This window comes from Gavialis gangeticus, unplaced genomic scaffold (assembly GCF_001723915.1).
Source record: "Gavialis gangeticus isolate Ggan-Ray unplaced genomic scaffold, GavGan_comp1, whole genome shotgun sequence".
NCBI lineage: Eukaryota > Metazoa > Chordata > Crocodylia > Gavialidae > Gavialis > Gavialis gangeticus.
The window spans coordinates 22,239,619-22,251,849 of NW_017729014.1; the positions used below are offsets into that span (position 1 = coordinate 22,239,619).

The 12,231-nt window shown below is 46.2% G+C and overlaps 1 protein-coding gene across 1 annotated transcript in view; it reads right to left on the reverse strand.

The window, feature by feature from the left end:
- Positions 1-10,426: 10,426 nt before the first annotated feature.
- The window catches only part of EIF4G3 (eukaryotic translation initiation factor 4 gamma 3), a 161,208-nt gene continuing 159,403 nt past the window's right edge, over positions 10,427-12,231 (reverse strand). The window contains exon 40 of the mRNA XM_019512006.1: positions 10,427-12,198. The gene's annotated coding sequence lies outside the window, so the exon portion shown is untranslated. The remainder of the gene's footprint in view (positions 12,199-12,231) is intronic.

Sequence of the window (12,231 nt, forward strand, 5' to 3'; positions counted from 1 at the left end):
GGATCTGCATAGCCCTGTCCTGGGTCCTGTATTGTTTAACATCTTCATTACTGATTCGGAGGATGGGACTGAGTGCACGCTTAGAAGGTTTGAAGATGATACCAAGTTGGATGGAGTTGCATTTGTTGTGGAGTATAAGGCCAGGATTTAGATTGACCTTGATAAACTCGAAAAATGGTTGGAAATCAACCAAATTAAATCTAACAAGGACAAGTGCAAAGTCCTTCTCTTGTGATGGAACAATTGCATGCACAAATACAGGCTGGGGAAATGACCAGCTAACTTGTGGCACTGCAGAGAAGGACCTGGAGGTTAGAGTCGACCATAAGCTGAAGATGAGCCAAAAACTGTTGCAAAAGTGTTCTCTTGTTGCAAAAAAGAAAAACAACAGTGGATTGGGTTTATTAATAGGAGTGTCACTTACAAATCAAGGGACGTGATTTTTCCATTTTATTCAGCACTGGCCAGGTCTCGCCAGAAGTACTGTGTTCCCACACTTCAAGAAAAATGTGGACAGAGTAGTCCAGTGGAGAACACTGAAAATGAGGTGTAGGAAACATGACCTACAAAGAATGGCTGGAAGAACTAGGATTATTTAGCCTGGAGAAGAGAAGATAGAAAGGAGATTTGATAGCAGGATGACAACTGTCAAAAGCAGAGATGGTGCAGGGGTTGGGCCAAATGACCCCTGACATCCCTTCCAGCCCTCTGGTCCTGTGATTCATTTGAAAGGAAGGGTTTCCAAAGGCCAGTGGATTAACACCACCTCAGGAACCCGGCAGGACTGTATCTACATGATCTGGAACACTAAGTAGGAGAACAACAGCTTGAGTGGACCAAACCCAAGGTGTGTATAACTATCCTGGTTGCAGTGCTCACTTCTGGTCTGATTTTTCCACTCTTAACCTGCTTGATTAATCATTTAAATTGGGACAACTCATGGGCAGGTATTCACCGTGAATGAGAGCTACATAGTTGGGTTTTTAATGGCCTCTAATCAGGTGGGCTATTCAATATACTCTTTTCAAGTGGGGCTTAGTCTCCAGGGCCTGGCACCTCTTGGAGCCATTTACACTGGTGGCAAAAGCTGCTGTATCACTATAGTAGTATTTTGCCCCCCGTTTGCTTTGTCAGGGTGGAACACTTTTATATGGACATGGTAGCATTTTAGATCAGTGTAAATGACTACAAGAATTAGGCCCATTGAGTCCAGTGGCAGATGATGCTGCTTTTTACATGGTTGTGCCCTGGCTCATGAGTTTTTAATGCTTACATCACCTTGGATATAAAAGGAAAAACATACACTTTCAGCCTCTTATGAACTCTGCCCTGCAGAACTTCCCATGGAGAAGGTCAGTCCCTCCGCTCCTGTCCCCCAGTCACCTGCACAGTCCAGCAAAGTTTACCACCAAACTGCCAGCTTGATTTTTCCCATGATGAAGATGATACGGCATTTCAAAATTCTCACTTCCCTCTTTCTTCTTCCAAAGCTTGTAGGTGAAATCTGTAACGTGTAACATTCCTTCTAGAAAATAAAGACAAAGTCAACAAGATATGTGGGAAGTTGGGGCTAAGAAGGAACACTTTTCACTGCAAGCAGTGTTGAGGAATAGAGAACTAGGTGCAAAAAATAATAAAATTGCAGGCAGCGGCCCCGCCACACTGCAGGAATGCAACAGGCCAGTACTATTCCAGTAACATTTTTATTCGAATCATAACCTTGCTGCTTTCTAGTAATGAAGCAGCTAGAACTGGCATTGGGAGGCCACTTGGCTGGAGGTTGTGATTTCGCATAGGAAGGAAGTTGTCTTCCGTCGATTATTAATACCGCTCTGCATTCGCATGGTGATTTATATTAGGCAAAGCAGGAAAGTGAAAGACTTGGGCCCCTTCTGCTCTTGAGGAGTCAAAGTGCATTGGCTCCCATCTCCTGCTGGAGCAGAGTCTTTTTCTAGGGCTCGGTGTTCCAGCAGTTAGTAGGTGGGGTTGGGAGCTCTTCTGTTTTGCTCATTTCCTTTGCTCTTTAAGCCAAATGCTGTTTGCATTCAAATTGATTAGCAGCAGGCTGCAGCCCAGAGTGTATAGTAACAGCTTCCCTTGCTCTGCCGAGGTAAGAATTTATTATTGGCAGCGCCCACTGGCAGAGATGCTTTAAGAGCCACAAAAACTAATTTTTCCCTGTAGTGTTTGCACAGTTTGTCACTTAGCTCAGCAGCTTGTGCAGCACATCCATGACATTGCTGGATTCTTGCCTGCAGCAGAAAAGAGCTAACGTTTCTCACTGACTCTGCAGCCTTAATAGAGCAGATTTCTGCCAGCAGTCCTTGCCACAAAGACATAAAAATGCACCTACGGGTTGGACAGGAGTTAAAAGTGGTCTCTGGCTTCAGCCCTTTCATGAGGTTCGCTGGGTGGCTTGCCAGACCCCGCTTGCACCCCTGCAACCTGCCTGCCAATCTCTGCACTCCGTAGGGTAGAATCATGCTTTGTGATTGGCTACAATGACTGCTGGGTAGGTTACCTTTGAAAGCTGCCAGTCTCCAGACTGTGCAAGGGTTGGATTTAAGACAGGCCACAGCAAATTGTTGAAGACTCCAGACGCCACATTTTGAGAACAAACTGCTGCGGTCTGGACAGAGTTGAGAGAGTATTTCAGATCCCTGAGGAAGGATCAGGTGGGAAGGGGAGAGCTCGTGAAGCTGGAGAATGAGGGCACACAGAGCCGTCTCAGCTTGAGCTGCATGACTTTCCTTGGGACTTTGGGAGATCAGAAGAGCAGGAGGGAAACAAATAACCATTCTCTATTCTTTGCAGAAGGAAACTGTAGGTTGATTCACATGAAGGTCAATCACCCTGAAGAGTAGCAGGGATGAAGACTCTTCCTCACTCTGTAGCACAAGGGATGAGCTGATTCACTGCCATGTGAAGGATGCAATTCTCTGTGCAGATCCTCTCACGTCGAAAGTACCTCTAGTGTTCCTGGGAAAGGGATACGACGTGGAAGAAATGCTCCCTGAGAACCACGGATGGGAAGAGGAGGGGCAGGCCCTCCTTGGTAAGGTGCTTTGAGAGCTACCAAGGAAAAGCGCTGCATGACAAGGTTAGTGTTGGTCAATGAGGGATCTTTGTAGCCACGTTTCCAGGATGTGGAGTCTTTGATGCGTCATGCCCTCAGCCGTGGCTGCTGCACATGAAGAGGAAGCAGGGCTAATGAACAAGAACATGGCACAGTGTTTCTCATGGCAACAAGACGGCAGCTGGGGGAGGCTGTGGAGTATTTTCCAAGTAGGACCTTCCATACAGGGCAAGCAGAAGGGTCACACTCCTGGCTTCTCCTAGAAGGGAGGTATTGTTGCACATTCAGTCCCAGGGTGCTGGTCCCTAGGATTGTCTTTGTCTCAGTGATGCCTCAGTATGGCCTGGGCAGCATGACCAGCCTGTAGGACAAAGGAAACCAGCCTCGTAAAGATGGAGACCCACTGCAGTCTCTGAACTCTGCAAAGCCCGGAATAAGCGAAAGCATAAACGGGCAAGGACTGTGCACTATGTACAGCTGGTCTGAGAGAAAACTGCAGCTTTTGCTGTTGCAGAATAAATTATTTCATAACAGCTATTCCAGAAAAAGGACTGTGGGAGATGGATTATTTTTGCCAGAAGTCACTTTTGCCCAGCACAATTAGTGTGGCTTTTATTTAGAGTCCAGGCAAGCAGCTTTTCTGGGATGGTTTATCGTGCAGGAGCTGCCCTGATCAGTTTTCCCATGTAGGCAAGCCCTAACTGAACCCATTTGACAAGGCTAGCGACATCCTTTTTTTAACACTCCTTTATACACTGATATTCTATGAGACTTCATTCTAACATGAGGCATCTCAGCCCTGCTTTGATGAACAGCAGGGTGCAGCAGCCCGGTTCCACCCTCCTTTCACAACACACTAAGGAAGGAGAAGCCTGGGACAGGTAAGAATCCCCTCTGTGGTCAGTGGGGTGAGGTAGCCAAATTGTGTGCACATTAAAGGGAAGGGGATTAGCAAAGTGTGTACCAGCAAGGATCATGAGTAATGTACGAGTGCCCAACTGAATAGAGGCATGCAGAGGTTCTGCCACTTCCCAGCTTGGATGCCATCTCACAGATCACACCTTCTCTTCCACCTGCAACCCCACAGTATTCCTATAAGAACTACAACAATTGTCTATCTGGAAAAAATCCATTAGAAAAGCACTGAATATATTGTTAGCATTTATCCATCCTTTTCATGCAATTTAGCAGCTGGAAACAGGGAAGAGGAACCAATGCTGTATGGCCAGCTGACTTTCCATGGATCACAGTCTGAGTGATTTCAGCAAGCCACTATGTTATTTTTATCCTTGGTGGTAACTAGTGCTCATTGAAAAGAGAGGAAAAATTGAGGGAGATCACTGGGAATTTCCCCAAGTATTTGTAGGAAATCAACTCACTTTTTCAGGATCATTACACAGGCAGACCTGCGTTGATCAACATAGCAAAACAGGGCATGAAAACTTGGTGTAATTATACCTGGCAGCTGTAAAGGGGCCTGGCCACTAGGCATAGCAGGGGAGAGGCACTCCAAAGCAGCAGCTTAGTGCCTGCAGCTGCACTTGGGCCCTGTCTATCCTAAGCCAGGTCTCCCAGCTCCTGCTATTCTTCAGGTTTCTGGCCTGCTCCTGACCTCAGCACCTGACTAGGATTTTTAGATCTTGGCCCCTGGCTTGGTTTCTGCCCCAGATGCTCAGGATCCTGACCTCTAGCTCGGGCTGACTCTGCTCTGCTCTTGGTTCCCCCTGGCTTGGATGCTTGGTTTAACCATTGCTTCACTGGATCATCCACACCTCAGTTGCTTACAGCAGCAAAGGAGAACACAGGCTTAGCTCTGACATCAGGCCTTCTACAGCCCCAGCTTGAGTGCCTTGAGCAACATTAAATCACTGATCAACATGTCAGCATCTGGCCCCTCAAGTAGGCTGCTTGGTTAGCACCTCTTGGAGGATGCTGTTTGCCTGGAGTCGCTGTTTGGTGAGGCTGGGGTCACAGGGCACTGGTTGGCAAATGTTGCTGCGAGTCCCTTGTAAAATCTACCATTTTTTTGCTGTTTCCATAAGAGCACCAATTCCTTCCCGTGCCCACATACTGTCTTTTAATGGTGGTACCTTATCTTGTATGGGTTTCAGAATACAGTAGGATCATCTCAGTCACAAGCAAGCACGGTTCAGCCAGGTCAGAACAGAGCTCAGAAGAACTTGAGTTGAAGCTGGAGAAGCTTCAAAATGTTGCTGGACCCAGTGTTTGATGTGCCCTGGCTGAGGCTCCATAGGAACCATGGGGGCAGATGGAAAGAGGCTCCGCTTCCTAGCAGAGTCCACAGCCAAGGAGAGTTCTTGTAGGAGTTCAGGGAACAGAACAGCTCTTAATGGGCTCACACAATTTTTGTTATCTCAGATATTGTATTCAACATTTGCTGAGCTTGATGCGGGCCTGGGCTTGGCTTGGCTGTGTAGGTTCCTTTACAAGTCTTGAGGTGACAAGGTTCTTCCCCCTGAGACAGAGGTGGGCATGATATGCCAGTCAAGTGCAGTGTAAGACACTAAATCAGCTGGTCCATCTGGGCTTGTCATCTTGATGAGTAGGTAACATATGCAAGAGAGAGGATCCTGGTATGCTCTGATTATGGGCATACTGAGAGCAAAGCCATCTGAACCTGTGAAATCAGTTCACCATCCATTGGAAAGTTTGCTGCTGGTGCTGTTCTATAGTGAGCTGCCTTGATCCTCGTGACAATCCAATCACCAGTCTCAGGGACCATTGCCACTGATATTTACACTTCCGTTTAATGTAGTAGGGGGAACAGAAACACCCACTGCTCTGGCAGTAGGCTGCCATCTTAAGTCTGGGATTGCATTTAAACACATTTAAGACACTCTGCATGCAGAAAAAGATCTGGATTTTCTTCCTTTCATTTCCAAAAACAAAGTGGTCAGCAGGCTTGGAATCCAAAGCTCTCAGGTTGTAGATGCAGTACCTACACAGACGTGCTTCTCTACCCTGTCTGTGACTAATTTTTTACCTTAAATCAGCCTAAATCAAATTGGTGCCAAAGATGGTGGCAGTTTTGTAGTCTCCCGAATAGGCTGCTGCCTGTGAAAGATTGCAGTACTCCAGTATATTAAGCTGCCCAAACCCTGATGGGGAAAGCATTAACCCAAGTGACATCATTGCCTATCACACAGGTTAAAGTAGCCATATTATATAGCAGGACTGGTGGTCTCCCATTAAATTCAGCAGTCAGGATTGCAGCCACACTGTGGAGCAGCAGTGGGATTAACTAAATTAAACATATTTGCCAAATAGCAAAACACTGGTTAACTGGACAAAATGTAGTCTGTCGTAATGGCAGACAGGCATTAACATCCCAGATCCTCCAGAGGAAGAATGAAGGCAGTTGGTTGGCTTGGCTAGGCCTGATCTGTCTAGAGAGTTGTACTGATATAATCAGAGGCGATTTGTTTTACAGATTGTGTTTAAATGGAGCAACTCTGCTTGTAGACACTCTCATATTGGTCTCTAACTTTTGTAACCAGTTTGCAGCTGATGAGTGCACCCACAGAAATAGCCCGTTTAATTATACCAGTTTAAGTCAAACCAGATCAGCCTGTGTGTGGATAAGGACTTAATTTCCTCTGAGCGCAGGGTTCTAACAACAGGCATTTCACATGGGATAGGGAATCAATCTTACAAGATGCCGAGCTCTTGCTGACAGCAAAGCATATGGGTTGTCCCTTTGCTTCAAGGGAAGTGCTCACTCGTTTCAAGTTAAGCAGATGGATAACTGTTTTGGTGCACAGAGACCAGATACTGGACTGAGGCCAGGATCTGGCCAGACAGGGGCCTTGGTAACTACATCTCAAATCCACAAAGGTATTTACGTGCCAAACTCCTACTGATGTTCTACTGAAACCAAACACCGCTTCAGCTGTATGCATTTGGCTTCATTTGGGCTGGTTAATAGGTTGCAACACTGGGAATTTAAAACTAGTTGTATGATCTGAACCAGTAGCTAAACAAGAGTTAGGTGCCTCAATACCTCTGTAGATCTGGGCCTACACATGCGCCCTGGACACTCCTATTCAAATCAGCAGAGGCCCCATAGTTTTATGGCACTGGGGTGCCCCCTCCTAGGCATCTATACTTTTACTCTCATTGACTTCAGCAGAGGGCAAATACAAAATTTGGTGCCAGTTTTTTCGTCGGCAGTTTGTTGTATTCTTTGAGGTCAGTGCCACCAATGCCAGTAACAAAGCAGTGTCAGGAAACATTTCAGGCCTTTATAAGTGACATTATTTTTTCTTAATTGAGAAATCTGACTGAACTAACCTTTGCCATTCCAGAAAACTGTCTCATAGCATTGGCCTCCTGCTTGCCCCAAAGCCAGCCCCAGCCTGTCATACAGCTGTCTCCAGGATGCGTTTCATGCTGTCTCGTCTGCACGGCATTCTCATCCTAAGCTGATTTTTCTTCAAATCCACCACTATAGCCACACAAACAGGGATCACACCCACTCAGACTGGGAGAACTGGCACCTTCCTTATTGATTTATGGCAATTACAAAGTTAAGCGTATCCATTTCTTTGTGAATGCATCCTTCTCCCTACACCTACTGCTCTGTCATTTACCTTCCTAAATAGTCAGTTCCTTATGTGTTATGTCTGTATAGCACCTAAACTATGAAAGCCCAAATCCTCATTGTAATAGTAAGTTCTGTACTTGAACACGGTAAGTCATGCACAAGGAATTTAGAACTGGCCACAATTAACAGTGTCTGTCTTTTTCCTTATGGTTGCTCTTTATGCATAGGCGTTACAATACAAACCTCTGTTATGCAACCACTTTTTGTTTGTACGACCATTCAGCTCACCAAATGGACAATGCTCCCTCAATGAACAGCTCTTCAACACTGTTCAGCGTGTAGCTGCAAGCCTTATTCTACACTATTCAAAGGGATAAAGGTCAGAAATAGCCCTGCTCGTTATCCAATTTGGGACTCCAAGGACTTTCAGAGCAGTTGATGTTATGCAGCATTCCTGGATTCCAGCTTCAGTTCTGAGCACTTAAAACTTCTGCAAATTTGATTCCAAGGTTTACGTTTGGCATCCAAAATAAGGACTGCACAAGTAGCAAGAATCCAGGAAATGTCTGGTTTAAGGGACTTGCCCAGCATCCCTATGGACTGCACTGCAGAGCTGCCTTAATCGTGACACCAACCTTTCTCTGAAGTCTCCTGCCTCCTTCCATACACACCTTCCGGTTTCTGCAACAGCTCTGTTGACTCCAAAAGCCTAGATTTATTCCCCATGCACCATTTACCTGTGCAGTAAAGATGGGGGAGGAGGGCAAGGTAGGGAAGACTGGAAAAATAGTATTAAAGACTACATCTAAATGCATTTGCCTCAGGGGTCTTCACCAAGATTGCACAGCCGATCCGAGTCTTGGCATTTAGCTTTCAGAGTGCTCGACTCCGTAACCATAACCTCAACATGTAATTTCCTGTCTTAAAAAACCAGAAACTACATCCTATGGGATCACACTGATACCCACTGGTAGGGCTGGAGCCTGTAGATCTATGGCACAGATCTCTCCCCTTTGAGCTGAGAACAGTAGAAGGTTGTCACCCCCTTGTAGACCAGCAGTAGAGAGGGATATGATGCACGTTGTCAGTGCGTTTGACAGAATGGTGACTGGGGAATTTGGGGGTCCATTCCAGGCTCTGGGGACAGCCTGCCCTAGTCACAGACCTCTACATCCAAGCTCCCTGCACGCCTGATCTCCTGGCTTCTTGCCCCAGTTCTTCCCTGACTCCTTCCCAGTCCTAGTCTCATTATCTAGCCAGTCCCAGTTTTCTCTCTCACCCAGCCATTTCCAGTCTCCCCAGATGGCGCTTCATCCAGTTTCAGAACTCCTCTCACCTGCCTCAGCAATTAGTTCCAGTCTCCTCCGCAGGTACCAATCCCGGTCCCACCCCTCAATGGCAGGATCTATTTCGTCTACACCACCCACCCTCTCTCAGCATTAACTTAGTCCAGCTTACATGTGAACTTGCAGTGACTTAATGAAACCAGTCTAGTCAGACCTGTGCAGTCTCCTGTACAGTCCCTACACTGCCTGCAAACCAGCAGGGGATTGAGAAAATAGTGGAGGACCCATCTTGCTCTCAGCTTGTGTCCAGAGCTACAGTGGGTCACAGCAGCCAGGAACAACAATTACAGGGAACATATCTTGCTCAGCCCCTGCAGTCCTGGGTTGGACCATGCCCAGTACCAAGAATCACCTGCCAAGTGCTAACAGTAGTCCTCCAGGCAGGGAAAGATTGAGCTTAAAGCTTTGGCCAAATGAAGGCAAGTTTGGGGGGAACAACAAAAGATTGCCCAATATCAAGTCCCTGTTCCAGAGCACAGAGGTGCAAGAGCATCTCAATGACCTGTCAGTTATTCCACCTCCTTTAGTCCAATGAGTCAAGCTTCCCTGGCCAATTTAGGTGCTAGAAACCTTGTCCCCCTTTGGTCAAGGTGATTCATACGTGCATCACGTTGCTAAAAGAAAACCTTGCCCACGCTTCAGAAGCTCCTACAAATCCACCTAAGCAGACTGTGACCAGTTTCCTGGGGCAATTTCACAAGGCACGTGTATAGCAGAATGCCTCAAGAGTCTACCGCACTAGTTTTCAACCTTCTTTCATTTGCGGACCCTTAAAACTTTTCAAGTGGAGGTGCAGACCCTTCTGAATTGTAAGTGTGGGTATTCACATACTTTTGATTGATCTGTCATCTTTGGCAGATTGCTTGGATATACAGCCTGCAGACCACAGGTTGAAAACCACTGGGCTACCTGAATGCCAGACATTTGGCTGCATTAACTCTCTCAGCCCAGCTTACACATGAACTTGCAGTGACTTAATTAAACCAGTCTAGTCAGACCTGTGCAGTCTTCTGTACAGATGGCTGTAGTTTAGTTTTAGAGTGATTATTCCAAAAGAGTGACAGATTTCAAATGGGTTTCCTATGGTGCCCATCAGGAGACTGGTGGACACAGGTCTCTGGCCTGGAGAGCTGGAGGGCGTGTGCAGAAGCTGCTCTAAGGTGCTGAGAATCAGGGAAGACCATCTCTAAGGCAAGCAGGTATGCAAAGGGCAAGTCATGTTTTAACAAAACACCAGAGGCAAGTTTTTTATTGTTACTAAAAACCAGTGCTCTAGCGTTTTAGGCCAGGGCCTCCCCTACTTTGATCGTATAGACCATGTGCTGAGAGACACTGCGTCACTGACACCTCCCGCTCCAGCCACACTCGGACACATTCTCCCTCCTGCTGGTGACCAAATGTAATCCCTATACAAGTAAAGCAATTATTTCCACGTAGAAGTGAGATTAGAAAAGCAATCATGTATTTGTATGTGATTTAGCAGCTGGAAAGAAACAGCACCGTGTGCCCTGCCAGCACCCCGCAGCCCCCCCACCAAGCACTCCACAGGTCACTTATGGTCCGAGGACCACAGTTCACGCACCACGTTTTAGGGCTTCCCAAGCTTGCAGACTGTATAACGGTCGACACTTCTTCACAGTGAGAGCCAGCAGGTCATCTTTGGTTGCTCAAGCGAGACGCGCAGCTCAGTTTTGAGGACGGTACTCTGTATGGCACCAGGGCACGCTGGAGTCATCCTCGCACAGAGCTAGCACGCACTCCCGACATTAACCACTGTTAATCTGTGCCAGAGAAGCCAGGGCCCAGGCTTCCTTTGGGCAGAGCTGGGAAGAGCACTGCACCACTCACAGCACTCCATTCACCTCTTTTGTGTAATGCAGTAGGTTGCTTTCTTTTTTCATTCCTGCGGGTCTCTGGGTTTCTTAAACACAGCATGGCAACCGACAGATGCAAAGGACTGTGGTGGTAGCTGGGTGGTAACAGAGGTACAGGCCATTGAGAAGGAATGTCATTTATCTGTTTGAAAGGCGACAACCTGTTGAGAGAGCTAGTACTATGACAAATCACCAGAAAATGCCAGCGTTCCCAAGTCGCAGGACACGCTGGGGTCACACAGCTGCACAACTGAGCCGGGAGCGCTAATGAATGCCCCACGGGTCATCTCCCAGCCTAACGCTGGTGCATTTGAAACCAGGCACACCTACATTTGCTAGCTGCTCATTGCCATGAAAAGGTTTCTCAGGCAGCAGGCCCCTAGTTATGGCAAATGCTCTCCCCCTCTTTTGGTAGACACACATACAGACACACGCGGGATGTACGCAGACCAGGATCCAGAATCTACACTGCGCTGAAGCCAGCCCCGCTCAGGGCCGGTGCACATTCAGAGCTGTCAAAAGGAGAAGTCGCGTTACTTTCTTTAAACTTGCAATGTTTGTCTTTATTTTGTTCTTTATATTTTGAACGTGAAAAGAAATAGTATTGAGTCAATTTCTTTCGTTTTTTAAATATTTGTTCTATGTATTTACAAGCCTTAAAGTTGCTCTAAAGGTTTTGAAAGTATCACTAGTACTTTTCTTTTCCCCAGGGTAGCACTGTTTTGAACGAGTTATTTTTCGGAGCGCTCTGGTCCACAGCGGTTTTCTCAAATGCATTTCCTCCTGTTCCAAAGTTATGTACGTTTGATTACTATTTTTTCTTTTTAATTTCTGAAGCAAGCGGAGAGGCAGGCAGAAAAATCTGATGACAATTAAAAAAAAATTGATCTCTTCCTCACCTAGCTCACCCCAAACCCCCTTGAAAGTTTTGTCTATCTACCATGCTTTGAAACAAAACTGAGGTGCATCTGAAGGGGAGGGACATTTATTTTTCTGCTATTATACAATTTGTTTACAGAAACTGCAAATTTAAAAATTACACTGGCATTTGCAGTCCTTAAAATAATAAATTAAAAGTTTTCAACTGTTTTTTTTAATTTTTTGCTAAACAGACCTGTTTTTTAAGTATGAGTCCTTGCTTAAAAAGGAAAGGAAAAAAAAAGATTAAAACAAAAATATTTTCTATAAATAATACATGTGTTTTGGTTTAGTGCTCCCGCCCTCAGGTTTGAAGTTTACTTATTTTTTTTTCAAGTACCTTATTTCCTCCATGATCACCTTTGTGTTTATCTATTGTTTCCTCTCCCACTCGTGCATGTGTGGGGGAAGTGTGTGGGGGGGGGGGGGAAGGGGGTTGGAAGCTTGGGGAGG